This window comes from Manis javanica, chromosome 14 (genome assembly GCF_040802235.1).
Source record: "Manis javanica isolate MJ-LG chromosome 14, MJ_LKY, whole genome shotgun sequence".
In the NCBI taxonomy this organism is placed as follows: Eukaryota; Metazoa; Chordata; class Mammalia; order Pholidota; family Manidae; genus Manis; species Manis javanica.
In genome coordinates this window covers 80,989,890-81,003,993 of record NC_133169.1, presented here as the reverse complement: position 1 = coordinate 81,003,993, position 14,104 = coordinate 80,989,890, and the positions used below count along the sequence as shown (strand labels likewise).

At 52.9% G+C, this 14,104-nt stretch overlaps 1 long non-coding RNA gene across 3 annotated transcripts in view; it reads right to left on the bottom strand.

Moving 5' to 3' along the window:
- Positions 1-600: 600 nt before the first annotated feature.
- The window catches only part of LOC140846119 (uncharacterized), a 35,076-nt gene continuing 21,572 nt past the window's right edge, over positions 601-14,104 (bottom strand). For 2 of the 3 annotated variants that reach the window (XR_012125020.1, XR_012125019.1), the window contains exons 2-3: positions 3,827-3,975; positions 601-1,757 (exon numbers count right to left, since the gene is read on the bottom strand). This is a non-coding gene — a long non-coding RNA (uncharacterized lncRNA). Of the gene's footprint in view, positions 1,758-3,826; positions 3,976-12,509; positions 12,618-14,104 lie in introns of all 3 variants that reach the window. The other variant, XR_012125018.1, reaches the window with a different exon arrangement.

Here is a 14,104-nt window from a genome sequence, read left to right as displayed (position 1 = left end):
TTCCCGCTACTGGTATGTATAAATACATGCTGCCCTTTCGTCACAGGCATGCCGTTTTGACGTGTTTTTCAACCTTCTGGAAAGGGAATGGAAGCCCAGGTGGGGCATTGAGGGCTCTGCCAGCTTGTGCTCTTCACAAGACGGGAGGAAGGTGGTCGCGCTGTCCTCTGGCTCAGGAAAGCGTCTTCACAGCACTTCTGAGGGGAAAGGCTTTTAATGCTCTGAAACTCCCACCTTTCTGGTGAGGCCATGTGCCCAGAAACCTGGTCTGATCCTTCTGCAGTAGGGAACCCCCGGGCCATTGAAGAGCAACATGGCTTCACTGGACACAAGAGAGAGAATCAACAGGCAGGCCCTTTAGAGCATTTAGGGAAGAAAATGAAGTTATTTCATCATTGGGCTTTTCAATCCGATCAAAATGATTTTTGGATTTCTCGACAGTGGAAATACTGTTATAAAAACACCTGTTTTTGCTATTTGCTTACATTCCACCCCCACCCCCACCCCTGCCACACACACACACACACTGGCGTTTTCAAATGAGGAAAAAAGAACAAACTCTACACCAGTTTTTGTACAAAAATTCAAATGCTTTAAAGATTTTTTTAATAAAATTCTCATCTGAAAGGCACCTCACCCACATTTTTTCAGGCCTTGTCAAACAAATTGGGAAATTCTTCCTTTGAAGATCAGTGGCACAGAGAGGACTTTGAACTCTTAGTATCAGGCATTAGCGAGCTGATGGTAGGTTTTATTAAGAATGAAAAGAATTTACCGGTTTTCTTCTCACATTTCTCTCTTACTCCACAAGGAACCTAATCACTAGGTCGTTGTTCAGTGACTCTTCTGGTCCATTCAAATACGTAGAATTGCTTAGACAGGGGAGAAGAGAGGTCTCTTAAGAGACCATCTACCAAACTGCTCAGTCCTGCAGCGTGGCGAGAAGACACAGTTCTGGAAAAAGCCAGAACACTGAAGAGCCTGGGTGTACTAGTCTGCTTGGACTGCCATACCAAGTACCACAGACTGGGTGGCTTAACCAGCAGACCTTTGCTTTCCCACAGTCCTGGAGGCAGGAGGTCCAAGATGAAGGTCCCGGCCAGTTCAGGTTCTGGCGAGGCTCTCTCTCTAGCTCGCACATGGCCGCCTTCTCACTGTGCAGTGTCCTCCGCCCGTGTGCACGGAGACAGGGCTCTCTGGTGTCATTTCTTAGGAGGACACTATGATCCCATCAGATCAGGGCCCCACCCTTATGATCCCTCAACCTCACTGACTTCCCCGGAGGACCGTCTCTAAACACAGGAAGTCGGCAGAAACACGAACATTCAGCTCGTAACAGCGGGTCTGTCACAGTTTGGTTCTTCCCTTTTCAGGACATCCCTTCTCCAGGCCCCATTTCCAGCTCCCACTGGCCGGTCCAAACCTTCTCCGAGCTCCCTACCTCTGGCGTCTGCTTCTCCCCTCCCCAGGACCTTCGTCAGGAGCCCCGGGGTTCCAGGTGTCTCTTCTTAAGACACAGCTCTGAGTCCTTTCTCTGCACAAAAACTTCAGTGAACCCCCAACAATGCACAGAATTAGGTCCATAATTTTGAGAGTCAGTAAGCACAGTGATCAAAACTGGAGTCAGACTGACTGACATGCAAATTCTGGTTCTGACCTTTAGTAGCTGTGTGATCTTGGATAGATGACTTAACCCCTCTGACCCTCAGGTTCCTCTTCTGTAGAATGGGGGAAATAACAGCTCCTACTCCATCAGGCTGTGATGGAGGCAAAGAAAGGGAATGCTGGTAAGTGCTTCACCTGGCACTTAAAACTAAATAAAATGTCAGCCCTGGTTGGCACTATACTCTATCATCTCCTTGGCAGTCTCGTCCCTTCTAAAGGCCAGTGGCCCCTAAATTTACATCTCGAGCTCCAACCTCTCTCCAAAACTCCCCACAAGGAAAACCAGCTGCCCCTCACATCTCAACAAGCATCTCAGGCTCGTCATGTCTGTAACAGCTCCTGATCCAACCCAGCCTGCTCCATGCACGGACTGCTGGGTCCCAGTTGCTGAAGCTGAAACTGGCATGTTCTTTGATTGCCCCTGTCTCACACCCATGTGCAGTCTGCTAAGAAATCTCCCATGTTCAGAACAGAACCATTTCTCACCACCTCCATGACACTGCCCAGCCCAGGCCACCATCACGTCTCCCCCAGAGGCTGCAGTGGCCTCTCAACTGGTCTTCCTGCCTCTACCCTTGCCCTCAAAATGGTCAAGTTTTCACCCAGCACAGAACAATACTTTCAAGACAGAAATCACATCATGTCTCTCCTCTACTCAAAATCTCCCAGAGGCCCCCACACCACTGGGGTGAAGTCCAAAGCTGTACGCTAGCCTTCAAGGTTCAACACAGGCATGCTCAGGGTCAGGCCCCTAAGCACGGCAAGTCCCTCTGCCTGGAATGCTCTTCCTCCAAATATCTACCTGGTTTATGCCTTACATCCCTTTCAAATTGCTCAAATGTCATCTTCTCAAAGAGGCCTCTTCTGCTACCCTGCCAAAAATGAAATTGTAACCTTCCCCCAAACGCACACACATACAGCCCTGGTGGTCCGATCCCCCTCCGGCGGGCACTCACCCCCAGCCCCTCGCACTTACCTCTTCCTAACACACTGCATGCCTTACTTACATATTTCACTGACCTGTGCACTACCTTCCCTGGCTGGGATGGAAACTCACAAGGGAGTGACAATTATCAGCTGCCTATCAGTAGCAGCAGAGTGGTCAGCACATAATAGTTACTCAGTAAGCATCTGTCAAAGAATGAAGTCTCAGCCATTAACTCACAGATTTATTCAACAAACACCCCCTGAGCATCTCCAAAGCCCATTAGGGCCTCACCCTCTCTAGTCTCTTTCCCAGGACTTCCCCTGCAGAACCTCCCACCAGATGGCCCTGACCTCTCAGTCTACACACCTGTTTCAGATAGACCTTTCCCTGAGGCCTCTCCTGCCCCATCTCCACCCGTGGGAATCCCATATCCTCCAAGGGCCAGTCCGCCTCCTCCTCCTCCTCCAGAAAGCCTTGCCCCCAACAACGGGGTGTCTGCCCGCGCCTTTCCTCCACACGTTCTTCCATCCTGCGGCATCACCATGTTCCCTGTGAACCTACGAGATTTTCGGTGTCGCAACCACATTTGCTCCTCTCAGTCTTGCCTGCTGTACCAGGTACACCTCGACTGTTCCTGAAAACCTTAGGAGAAAACTAGCATGCATGTGTATCAGCCTATAAATTAAAAAGTCAAAAATAAACCCCAGTTTTGGAGAGTCAGCTAGCTTGGCCCCTTGAGACAAGACTGACATGAAATTATGTAATTACCTTCCTCCTCTCGGCTTGCGGCCTCAACAACAGCCCCAGAAGGAATGTGCTACCCGTCCTCGAGCTGCGGCTCTATAATGCAGCCAAGTGCAGCCTGCCACCCACTGCAGTGACGTGCAGCCCTCCCCTCCTCACCCTGATAACTGTGCCCACCAAGGCCACAGCCACTTCTCCAAGCCCACTAAAAAGAGTCCCATATGGGACTCTGCATTCAGGAAAATAAAAACAATACATTTGTTACAAGCATGAGAATCTACATGGCCCCACACACCAGTTCAACTAGATTTTATCCTTGAAATAATCAGTTATGTTGTTCAATTTCTTGCTCCAAAAGAATGGGACATTCTCATGCATATGATCAAAAACATATCCACCAGTCCTGCCCTGAGACCTCAGTCTGTGGGGAATCCACAAACACACCACCCATGACACCCCAGTGCTCTTGTATCCCTCAAGATTGCTCACCCATGCCCGTCCACATCCACGCAGGAGTGAGTGTGTTTCCAACACTCTGACTCTCGTGCCACTTGCCAGTGGGAGACTGATGGTGCCAAGGTCAGGGGAGGAAGGCAAGGCCCCTGATTTCATCGATTTCCACTCCTTTACTCATCTTCCTAGAGGAGAATGCAGTGGAAGTCATGGAAAGTCAGAGAAGCGGGATTATGTTACATCAGAGGCTCCTCCCCAAGTCAGCAGTGATCCCACAGCCCAGAGCAGCAATCCAAGTTTTATTTGCTCATAAACATTAATGCGATGAAAACTCAAGGCAAGGAACAGGGAAGCCAAATGCCAGGGAGCAAGCAACACCGTAAAACATGGGCACAGGGCAAGGCGGGGAAGATCAGGGCTCTTGGGCAGGGGGCTCTGAATTCTCCCTCCACAGAGGGACTGTCTCTGCCACTTAGGGGCATAGATCTGGGTAGCTCTTCTAATTCCTTGGAATTCTATAAACACTTTTCTGGAAGAGGAAAACAAAAATAAGTAGCATATTCTTAATGGCCCAACCGCTGCCAAAGATGGTGAAGCCCCAGCAGGCTCTTCTTCCTCCCAGACCAGCCTGAGACTAGGGAGGGATTCCTGTGTCCCTCCGGGTGCAGGGCCAGGATGGCACCCTCCTGGAGACACCCTAAGCCTCGCCCTGCTTTAGCAGCAACAACCTAAGTGATTTTAGGAAAACACATACAACCCCTCCCAGCCTCCACTCTGTCATCTCTGACCCAGGGCACACACTTCTGCCTGCTGCAGGGGCTCAGGGCCGTGTGATTAATGAGAGTGCGTGTGATTAATGAGAGCGCACCAGGAACTGTGCGCGTGCTAAGCTCTCTGTGTGCACCAAGTCATCTGATCCTCGCAACAATCTTGTGAGATGGGGACTATGATCCCCATTTTACAAACAGAGAACCTGAGGCTCAGAACACCGAAAGCCCTGGTCCAAGGTCACACAGCTGGAACATGGCCAAGTCAGTGTGAGCACCCAGGTTTGTGTCAGGAGCCTGTGCTTTTTAAGCCACAATAAGCTATTGGACCTGCTTCCACTCAGGGTCAGGCCCAGGCCTAACACCCAGCAGCCACTGAAGCAAAGCCTGTTCAGCTGAACCTAAGCCCACTTCCTTGGACTCGCACCTCGCGGTAGCAGCCCTAAGGAGGCCTCTTCACCAGACAGGGCTGGAAGAGGCCCCAGGGCTCTTCTTCTCCCTCTGACCAAGAGGGGAGCCAGGGGAGAGGAGAAGCTGCTTCTGACCCTTCCAGCTCTGTATCCAGGTTTTTAACTGAGGGAGCAGGGGAGAGCATGTTTCCATTCCCAATTTCTTCTCTCATTTGAATACTGGATTGCCACATGTGGTTGAATTTGTAGAAGCCTGGTTCCCCGGAGGAATTCCCCGAGAAGCCGTCTGCTATGTGCTTCTGAGATGCCTTGGCAAAGGGAAATGTAGGAAGCTAATCAATCATCCGAGGGGGCGCTGCTCACTCTCTCCCTGGGCGATGGGTGTGCACATGCCCTCGAGTATGGGGGCTACATCACCAGGGAGGCAGCGTCAGGCTCTCCAAATGCTCTGGCCATTCCAGGGTCACCTCTGAGTTGGGTCAGGTCACATCTGTCCAAGCCAGAGGCCAGGGCAGTGGAGAGCCAGGACAGAGGGCCAGGCAAGGCTTTGGACAGGCACACTCCAACAGAAATGCCAGGGAGCTGCAGCTGTGTCTGTACCCAGAATGGACCCCACCTCAGATGCAGATGGGGATGCAGACATAACAATGGGGGGACACCCAACAGGAGTCAAGTCACAGAGCTCTTCCCCTCCCTCCCAGATCGGCTCAGAAATGTGGCTGGTCAGTGACCCTTGGCCCTAGCCCCAGCGGCATCTCTGCAGGCAGGAAGGCCTGGGCCTGCCCAAGCCACAGTAGGCCACACTTAGATGGGCCCTATAGGTACAGCCCTCCCCTTCAGGATAGCCACTGGGTCCAATTTATCTCCCTAGGAATTGAGGCAACATTGGTAACAAACGTGTGAACAGACGAACTGCCTTCTAAGCAGAAGCCTATTGCCTAGACTTGATGAGCCCCAGAGCACTTGTCCACTGCGTGATTTTATCAGTGGAGAAACCCGAGGCCTAAGAGGAACAAGCATTTGCTCAAAGACATACTACAGGTGTCCCAGGGCTCCATCCCAACATGTGCCAGAACCACATCGTCCCAGGCTCCGGCTCAGCGGTGCCCACCTGCCCAGCCAGCAGGCAGAAGAAGGCCACCCTGGAGCCACTCCTGACCCCTCTCAAGGAAGAGCCCACCTCTCGTTCCTCCTCCCTCCTCAGGTCCCTCGGCTCCTCTCTCCAAGCTCGGGGGCATTCTGTCACACATTCAGGCTGCCCCTGGTGCCTTGACAAAAATTATTTCAAAATTGGAAGAATTTCCTATATTATTTCATCACTATATGCAAAAAAGGCGATGAGAACAGCTCCTGGAGCCTGCGCTGCTGCAGGGCAGGGGGGATTCGACAGATGGAGCGTCTCTGCTCACATTCTGTGTCCTACAGAGCTTCCTGGGCTTAGGTGAGCTTCATTTGGCCGTGAAGGTGACTGTACAGACGGGCCACTGGGCCAAACGCTCAGGCTGAACCAGGAAGCAATGGGTCTGCAAACTCAGGCAGGCGGAGGGCTCGCAGAGCAGCAGCGAGCAAACAGATGCATCTGCGCTCTGACTCCAGCAGGCCTGCTCCAAGCTCCGACGAGGCTACAGCAGGCCAGACCATAAACGCGCTGCCTAACTTTCACTCTGGGTAGAGATTCAGAGCTTGTGAGTCCATAAGGTAGTTAGCGTGAGGATGTAAAATTATCAAAGGGCCCCCAGGTGTGTATGTGGGACAGGAGACTTATGTAGGACTTCAGTAGGCTTTCTGTAACAAAAGGGATCGGGGGTCAAACACGGTTAGGAAACACAGGTTTAAAGGGAGTTTAACAGATTTCTCTTGCAGGAGGACTTCTAGGAGCCTCTGAAATGCTAATGTTCATTGAGAATCTCCAAGGAAGCATAAGACATGGTGCTTCCCAATATTCAACGGGCCATAGGCAGCTTTAAGAGAGCATCTCTCAGGATTTGTACCCAATAGAACCTTTGGAAACTCAGTGAAATGGCGTCGCCTCTTTTGGGAAACATTGTGTCCTCTTTTGTGACGCCTAAATTCCCCACTGGAACCATCAGTGAGTAAGGAAGCTACAGTGCCCGAGCCTGGCATTCACATGGACATGTGCCATGTGGATGTACATATGTGGGACACATCTTCTCTGAGGACCCATGGGACTCCTAAGCACTAAAGGCCCTGTGTACCCCATCTTCTCTCTAGTCCCCAACCTTCTACTACACCACCCAGTCCTTCTCCTTCCACCCGAAGCACTTCCCCACGTGTCCCTTACACAGCTGTCTCTCACATAAGCACACAAGTCTCTTTTTCAGGCACAGAGAAACATATCTGTGCTACCAGATTAAGGAAGAAAGCCAAAATGGTTTGAGAAATCTTAGAAATGAACAGCTGCCATCCCTAGCACCACCGAGGGCCAGACCATGTTACGCCCAGGGCCTTGTCCTCCTCATGACCCCTCCCCTCTCAGCCCTTCTCAGGGGTCAGTCTCAACCCTGTGTAGCCCCAGGGCCGGGGCACCCTGTTTCCACTGCCCTTTCCCAAGCTCCCAGCCTGCCCCTCACTCCTCTTTGACCCAAAAGCCCACCTCATCCCTCGGACAGTGCTTTGCTCCCCAGATGTGCTCTGAGGTCAACCAGTCTCCCCAGAGGCCCTCCGCAAACCTCAGGACAATCGGCTCCCTGAACCCAGCACACACCCAGAGAAGCCCAGATCCACCTAACTCCTCCCTGTCACTCATCTGTCACACATCTGTCACCCAAGGGCAGCGCTGGCCCCAAAGCACCTCCTCCATGGAAGGACCAAGCAGCAACTGCGGCTGAAGCAGAACGGGTGGCACTCAAAGCGTCAGGCACAACCTCACTGCGCCCTCCATGCACCTGCGGGCACGGCCCACCCAGTGCTGTCGCTCGTCACATCTTCCCCTTCTGGGGTGATGTGTTCCTTCACAGGTTTCTCTTCATCAGGTTGAAAAGAAGCAAAAATAATATTTCAGTCTGTGTGCTCTGGGATTCCAACAAATGGGTTCTAGACATTCAAAATGTTAACATCCTTGAAATTCAGCGAATCCCACCACCTCATTTCCCAGAGGAGCAAACTCGGGCTGAGAGGGGCGAGCAGAGCTCTGAAAGGAGGGGTCTGCAAAGGAAGTTTTTAAAAGTACCAAGATTTATTACTATGAACACATGAATGCTTCTTGTGTATGTGGCTCCTGGACATGGCTTTATGTCAGCTCAGCAATGAGACTAGAGTTAGACAGAAAACTTCTAAAACAATCACACAAACCTGCATTTCCACAGAGAAAGCAGAACAGAAACTACACCCACGAGGCAAGGGCTCAGCCCTCCCCTCCTCTCCGTCAAGCTTTGCTCATTGGGCTCCTACCCAGGCCCCCTCACTAAAGCCCACAGTGGCTGTACATAATCATACCAGGGAAGGTCCAGGATGACTGAGATCCCAGGAAGCCTCCTGTCCACCCCCAGATCAATGGATTTCTACAGCCTCATGCTCTCTAAATTCAGCACGCTTCACATGGATCATGTAGCTGTCTGCTTCCTATCTGTCTCCCGCCACCCCAAGAACATGGACCTTAGCTGTAGTATCCCAGCCTAGAGGCCTAGAATTAATGAGCAGAAGGATGGATAGATGGGTGGGTGCGTGAATGGATAAAGGATGATGGGTGGATGGGTAGATGGGTAGATGGGCGGGTGGATGGATGGACAGACGGACAGGTGAGTGGGTGGATGGATGGATGGACAGATAGATGGATGCAGCCCCAGGACAGAGACATGACAGGTGGGGAGCTCCAGCTCCCCACTGGCACCTTGGCCATGAAGTAAGAAGGGAAGGGGCAACCGATGTTCTGCAGACTCTGCCCCTGGCACTGAGCGCCCTTCTCTCCCAGCACAGACCACAGCCTGCTGGGGGAAAACCAGAGACGGACATGAAACAGCAGCATAGGGTCCCTAGCCACAAATATGCTTGGGCCATGCAGGGGCCATGGGCCACAGGAGGCCAGTGAGGGCTGGGGTACCAGGAAAGGGAAAGGACTCCACAAAAACGCTTAACTTTGGAAAGGATGGTGCTGAGAAGTGGCCTTTCCAAGTAAGGGAGCAGTGGAAGCGAGGGCAGAGGGGGGCCGAAGCATGTGCTGGCAGAGCAGGAGCCAGAGGAGCCCAGCCTGCCGCGCCGAGCAGGCGTGCAGGGGCCTCCTGCTTCCTCTGCCCACGGCCCGCGGCCCGCCCCACAGCTGGCATTTTCTCCTTCCTCCCTCAAAAATATTTCCCTTTCTCAAAATTACTCCTTTGCAGCACTTTCTTTAGGGGCTTTTAATGGCTTTTGAAATATAAGCCTGGAGTTGCAAATGCTGCCTGGCCAATTTGCTGAAATGCTTCACCTCTCCAGAAATTCCTTCTAAAATGACTTTCCTTCTTCCACCACAGAGTCTTTGGAGCAATGGGCCTTTTAATCAACAATTACAAGAAGTTTTAAAAATCACTTTTAAAAGGCTGTCACAGCGAGCCTCTATTTTCCCATTTTCCCTACTCCTGAGGGACTGCCTGGTGGTGGCAGAAGGCAGGCACTGGCGGGAGTGGGTGGGAGGCAGCGGCCTTCATCCGTCACCCGGGGACAGGCGGCTGGCGCCTGGGGGCCCTCAGGGCGCACGTCTGCGGCCTGGGCAGCGCTGGCCTGGTTCATCACGGGCAGGCTGTCACCTCCACCCCACTGGGTTTCTCTGTCAGCCGCTGCCTGTCCTCTTGCTGACCTCCAGATGTTCCAGTTCCTGTGGGCCCGGCCTGGTCCCCCACAAGCCCACCCACAGACAACCACTGCCACGACTGCACCCACCGACTCTGGGTGAGCTCCCACACTGCATCTCCAGCCCAGGCGCTTGCACCCAACTGGTCCCCTGGCAGCTCCTCACACACAAAATGTCCAAGACAGAACACGTGTGCCTGCGTTTATTTCCCCCAAGTGGGCTTCCCCCCAGCCTTCCGCGTCTCGGTGACCGGCACCGCCATCCACCGAGGCTGCAGTTACCGACTCCTCTTTCTCTCCCCACCCCACACCCCATCCGTGTCCATCCGTGGGTCCAGATGACTGCACCTCCAAACCACATCCTGAATCCAGCTCTCTGCCACCACCTCCACTGCCAACAGTCTCGTCCAAGCACCACCATCTCTCCCTACCCACCAGCCCAGCCTCCCCAGCTCTGCTCCACACAGCGGCCGGGGGGGCTCTCCTGCGGTAGCACGATGGCAGCAGTGCCCCCACCGGCTGGCACCCAGGCCTTGACTGGACAGCTTCAGGTGTGGTCAGGGGAAACGCTCTCCTCCCTACCAGGTGACCAGCACTCAGAGGCGGCACGGAGGAGCCTGGAGGCAGCCATTCCTCAGGCGCTCATAGCTCAGGGCTCCGAGGGGATGGCCAACTGGGGAGGGGGAGCAAATGGAGACCCGATCCCCCAGCGTGGCCTCCATGCCCTCTAATATTGCCCGTTCCAGGCTATTCACCCAGCCCTTTCCACACGGCAGCCCCACTCTCCCTGCTCAGAGCCCAGCATCCGAACTCATTTCCCTATTCCCCAGCCCTGTCACCTCATCAAAATCTAAAGCCCAGCCATCCTTCAGCTCTCAGCTTCACATCCCCTTCACAAGGAAGCCCCCCTGCCCCACGGGCCAGGGCAAACCTGGATTGCCTGAACAGCCTGGGCTGCCCTCTGGAGCCCGTGTCCCACCACCACTGAGTAACATACTCATCCACGGGCGATGCCTTTGTTTTCTTGCTGACTTCCCTGCTGGTCTTTAAGCTCTGTGCGGGTCAGAGTCGGTTTGTTTTCTTTGTGGTTAATCCCAGGGCATTGCACACAGGAGGGTCTCCGTCCATACTGACTGAATAAATGCATACTTCTGCAATCCCTAAGTAGGAGGTTGTCAGAAGCCAAGAAATCAAGAAGGAAAGAGAGGGAAGAGCATCTGGATCCCTCCTGGATGGCAGATACTCCAGCAGAAAACCCACGCAGCTCAGAAGTCTCGTTACTCTCAAACACAGTATCTATGGAAAGCCCAAATATGGCATTTAAAGGTAAGTTCGTGGCAAATGCGACATAACTGAGGGAGCAAGGGGCTGTGCAATTCCCCAGGGAGGAGTCTAGCTGCTCTGCCGCACCCGCCCGTTACACCTGCTGGCCGCCCTCAGCCTGCCCAGAGCTGGAGAAGGGCTCAGCTGGATCCCGGGTACACAGGAAGTCACGCTGAGCAGGCCGAGGGCTCCCATGCCGCAGTTCTTCCTGCCTGTCACCATGGCCCCAGCCCAGGCCTCTTCTGCTTCTCTTTGGTTCTCTTTAGAAATAGGTTGCTCTCCCTGAGACTTTTATTCCTTTGGGGAACCATCCCTCCCGCTCTCCTGCAGAGACCAGCTCTGCAGTCCAGCTGAACCCAGGAGGGGTGGGTGGGAGATGCAAGAAACAGAAAAACACAGAGACATACAAGAAAGACACAGAGATCAAAGCTGGAATCAAGACCACCTGACGGCGACCAGCGGCGCAGAGGTGTTTCACAGCACAGCTCATATACACAGGCTCACTTCCGTGAGCCGCCCACAATGATCTCACTCCCAGGCTGACCTCACATTCCGTGTTCTCATTTCCAGATCCAGTGTTCTCAATTCTCCCTTTCCACATCTCCCCCTTCTTTCTTTAATAGAAACCTCAAATGTGGATAAATACAATAAAGATTCTAGACAGCAGAAGGTCTCCCAACACAGCCCTTCCCTTCAGCTGCCTTTCCCTGGTGGTTCAAGATAGTAGCACGAAACAAATGTGTGCAATGAGGGGGCAGCTACTGTTGGTCAGGTCTCTGTTCACTACCTGGGTCCCGATCTGGGCTGGGCATGGGCAGCGAAGCAGCCATGGGGACAGGAGACCTCTTTCAGACGTGGTGAGGGGTCAAGCCTCTGCAAGGATGGGGGTCGGAGGGTCTGTGCCCCACCTCTTTTGATCCCCAAGTCATCCCCTGATGGCCCCTTTGTGACTGTGCCTGTCTTAGGTTCTTCCTCCCTTGAGGAATCTTACCCATCTCTGGCTAACCGCCGGGGCCAGCAGGGTGACGTGAGGCATGCAAGGGAGAGGGGAATAGTGTTCCCCAAGAGGTTCAGTTCTCTGTCTCCTTGGTTCTCTATGCCTCAGTGGCCTCGATGCCTCAGCACCTGTCTTGGGATACCCTTGCCTGCTGGTGAGGCCCCAGCTCTGGTCACATCTTGGGGAATCCAGGTTTCATCTACAAGGAGGGCCCAGCTCACAGCACTGGACAAGAGAGACAGATGGCATGGTACCTGCCTCTTGACACAGGGCAACTCCATGTACAGGGCATATACAAGACACCCTTTGTTGGCAATGGAAGATGCCCTTCCTGGAACAACAGGGTAGGGAGATTCTAGAAAGGGCTGTGTTTAGGAAGGAAGAAGAAAGGTGACAAAACCAGCAAACAGAAAGAAAGGTGAGCAGATTGGAAAGACCTCAGGGCAAAGCTGTGCTCTCTCTCCCTTCTTTCTTTAAATGAAGCCATAAGCCATGCAGGTTCAATCGGTCTGTGTGGATTCTCTTCATGAGGGCTCGCCAGCTGACTAATAATAAACAGAAAAAAACGATTATCACCAACACCAAAGCCAGCAGATATCAGAGAGCCTGTTTCAGCATATGGAATGGGTTAAAGCCCTTAAGATGTTCCAGGACTTGTTCCGCCAGCTCTCGGCGATCTATTATATCCAATCAGGCATTTTGGATGTCTAGTATTTTTTTGATGCAAGTTATGTAGGTCGAGACTAAAGTTCGTATGTTGCCATAGTCCTAGGAGATGGCTGCGAATTTTGTTCCATTCCCATTGGGAACTGTCATAAGGTGCACTGGCAACACAGATGCTTTTAAATGCAGCATGGCATCGGAGCTGCAACTGCCACTGGACGGTTCCCACCTCATCACCCACGGCTATCACTGTACTTTCCAGGGCGGCAGGTTGGTGCTCTATCTTTACGTCAACGGCCTCTTGAGTTTCTAGAGCTTGAGAGGCGTTACGGGCCAACTGACTGACTGAGGTTCTGCCAGCAGCTGCTAGGTTTCCTTTGAGCATCTCCTACTTCAGTGCTACAGGCAGATGAGATCATCTTTGCACCTTCCCATGCGGTTACATTTTCAGATTTCCCAAATATACCATCTGACCTTTGCTTTCCCCAACCCCTCCTCCAACAGCCGTGTGAGCCCTAGATCCCTACAGTCCATCCTGTTCTGCTCATGGTGCCTAACATGGCTCCCGTCTCCTTTCCCCAAAAGGACTTTGCCTTCATCCTGGAGCCAGGGCAGAAAGACCCAGGCCAGGCCTCCCCACAGAGGGAGAGGTGGGGGCTGGCCTGGCACTGGTGAGAAGAGTCCTCCCTCTAACGCCTTGTGTGGCCACACTGTCCTCAGGACCTGCGGGACACTGGGCGACCGATCTCATGCAGTGCCTACCACACCACGGTGAGTCAGCACAGCCGAGGACGGCGTGGCCACGGAAAACATGGATCCCACCAAAGATAAGGGAACTTAGGCTGGTGGGTACACCATGGTTGAAAACATGCACAAACTGTGAAACTGTATCTCTGACCCCTAAACACTGAAAGGGCAAGATGGAACAATTCATATCAGGAATAATAGAGTCCAACTTCTAATTAACTGACCGTCTACACGATCCAGAAAGTTGTACGGGGGAGTCGTTCATGCTGGCAGTGCTCACACAGTTACCTGTGTGGAGCCCTCCCTGGCTGGGACATCCCAACTCTCCTTGCCTCTCAGCACTGCCCCTTCTGGGCCCTTGTCATGCCACTCAGAGAGCCTTTCTTCTAATGCCACCCCAATACCACTGTCTCTTCAGTTACTTAAGCGCCCTGTTTGTGCCTTCTTGAATCCCACCTTTGACCCCCTCAGTCTTCAAACTCAGGACTCCTTTATCCAACTCCCCATGTCCCCCCACCGATTTTTCAGTTCCTTTCTCATGACGTTTAAGAATGTGTCGGAGCCAGGCTCCCAGGGAGAGAAGGAAGGAGAGCTTGGTGTTCCTGAGAAAACATCCACTGGA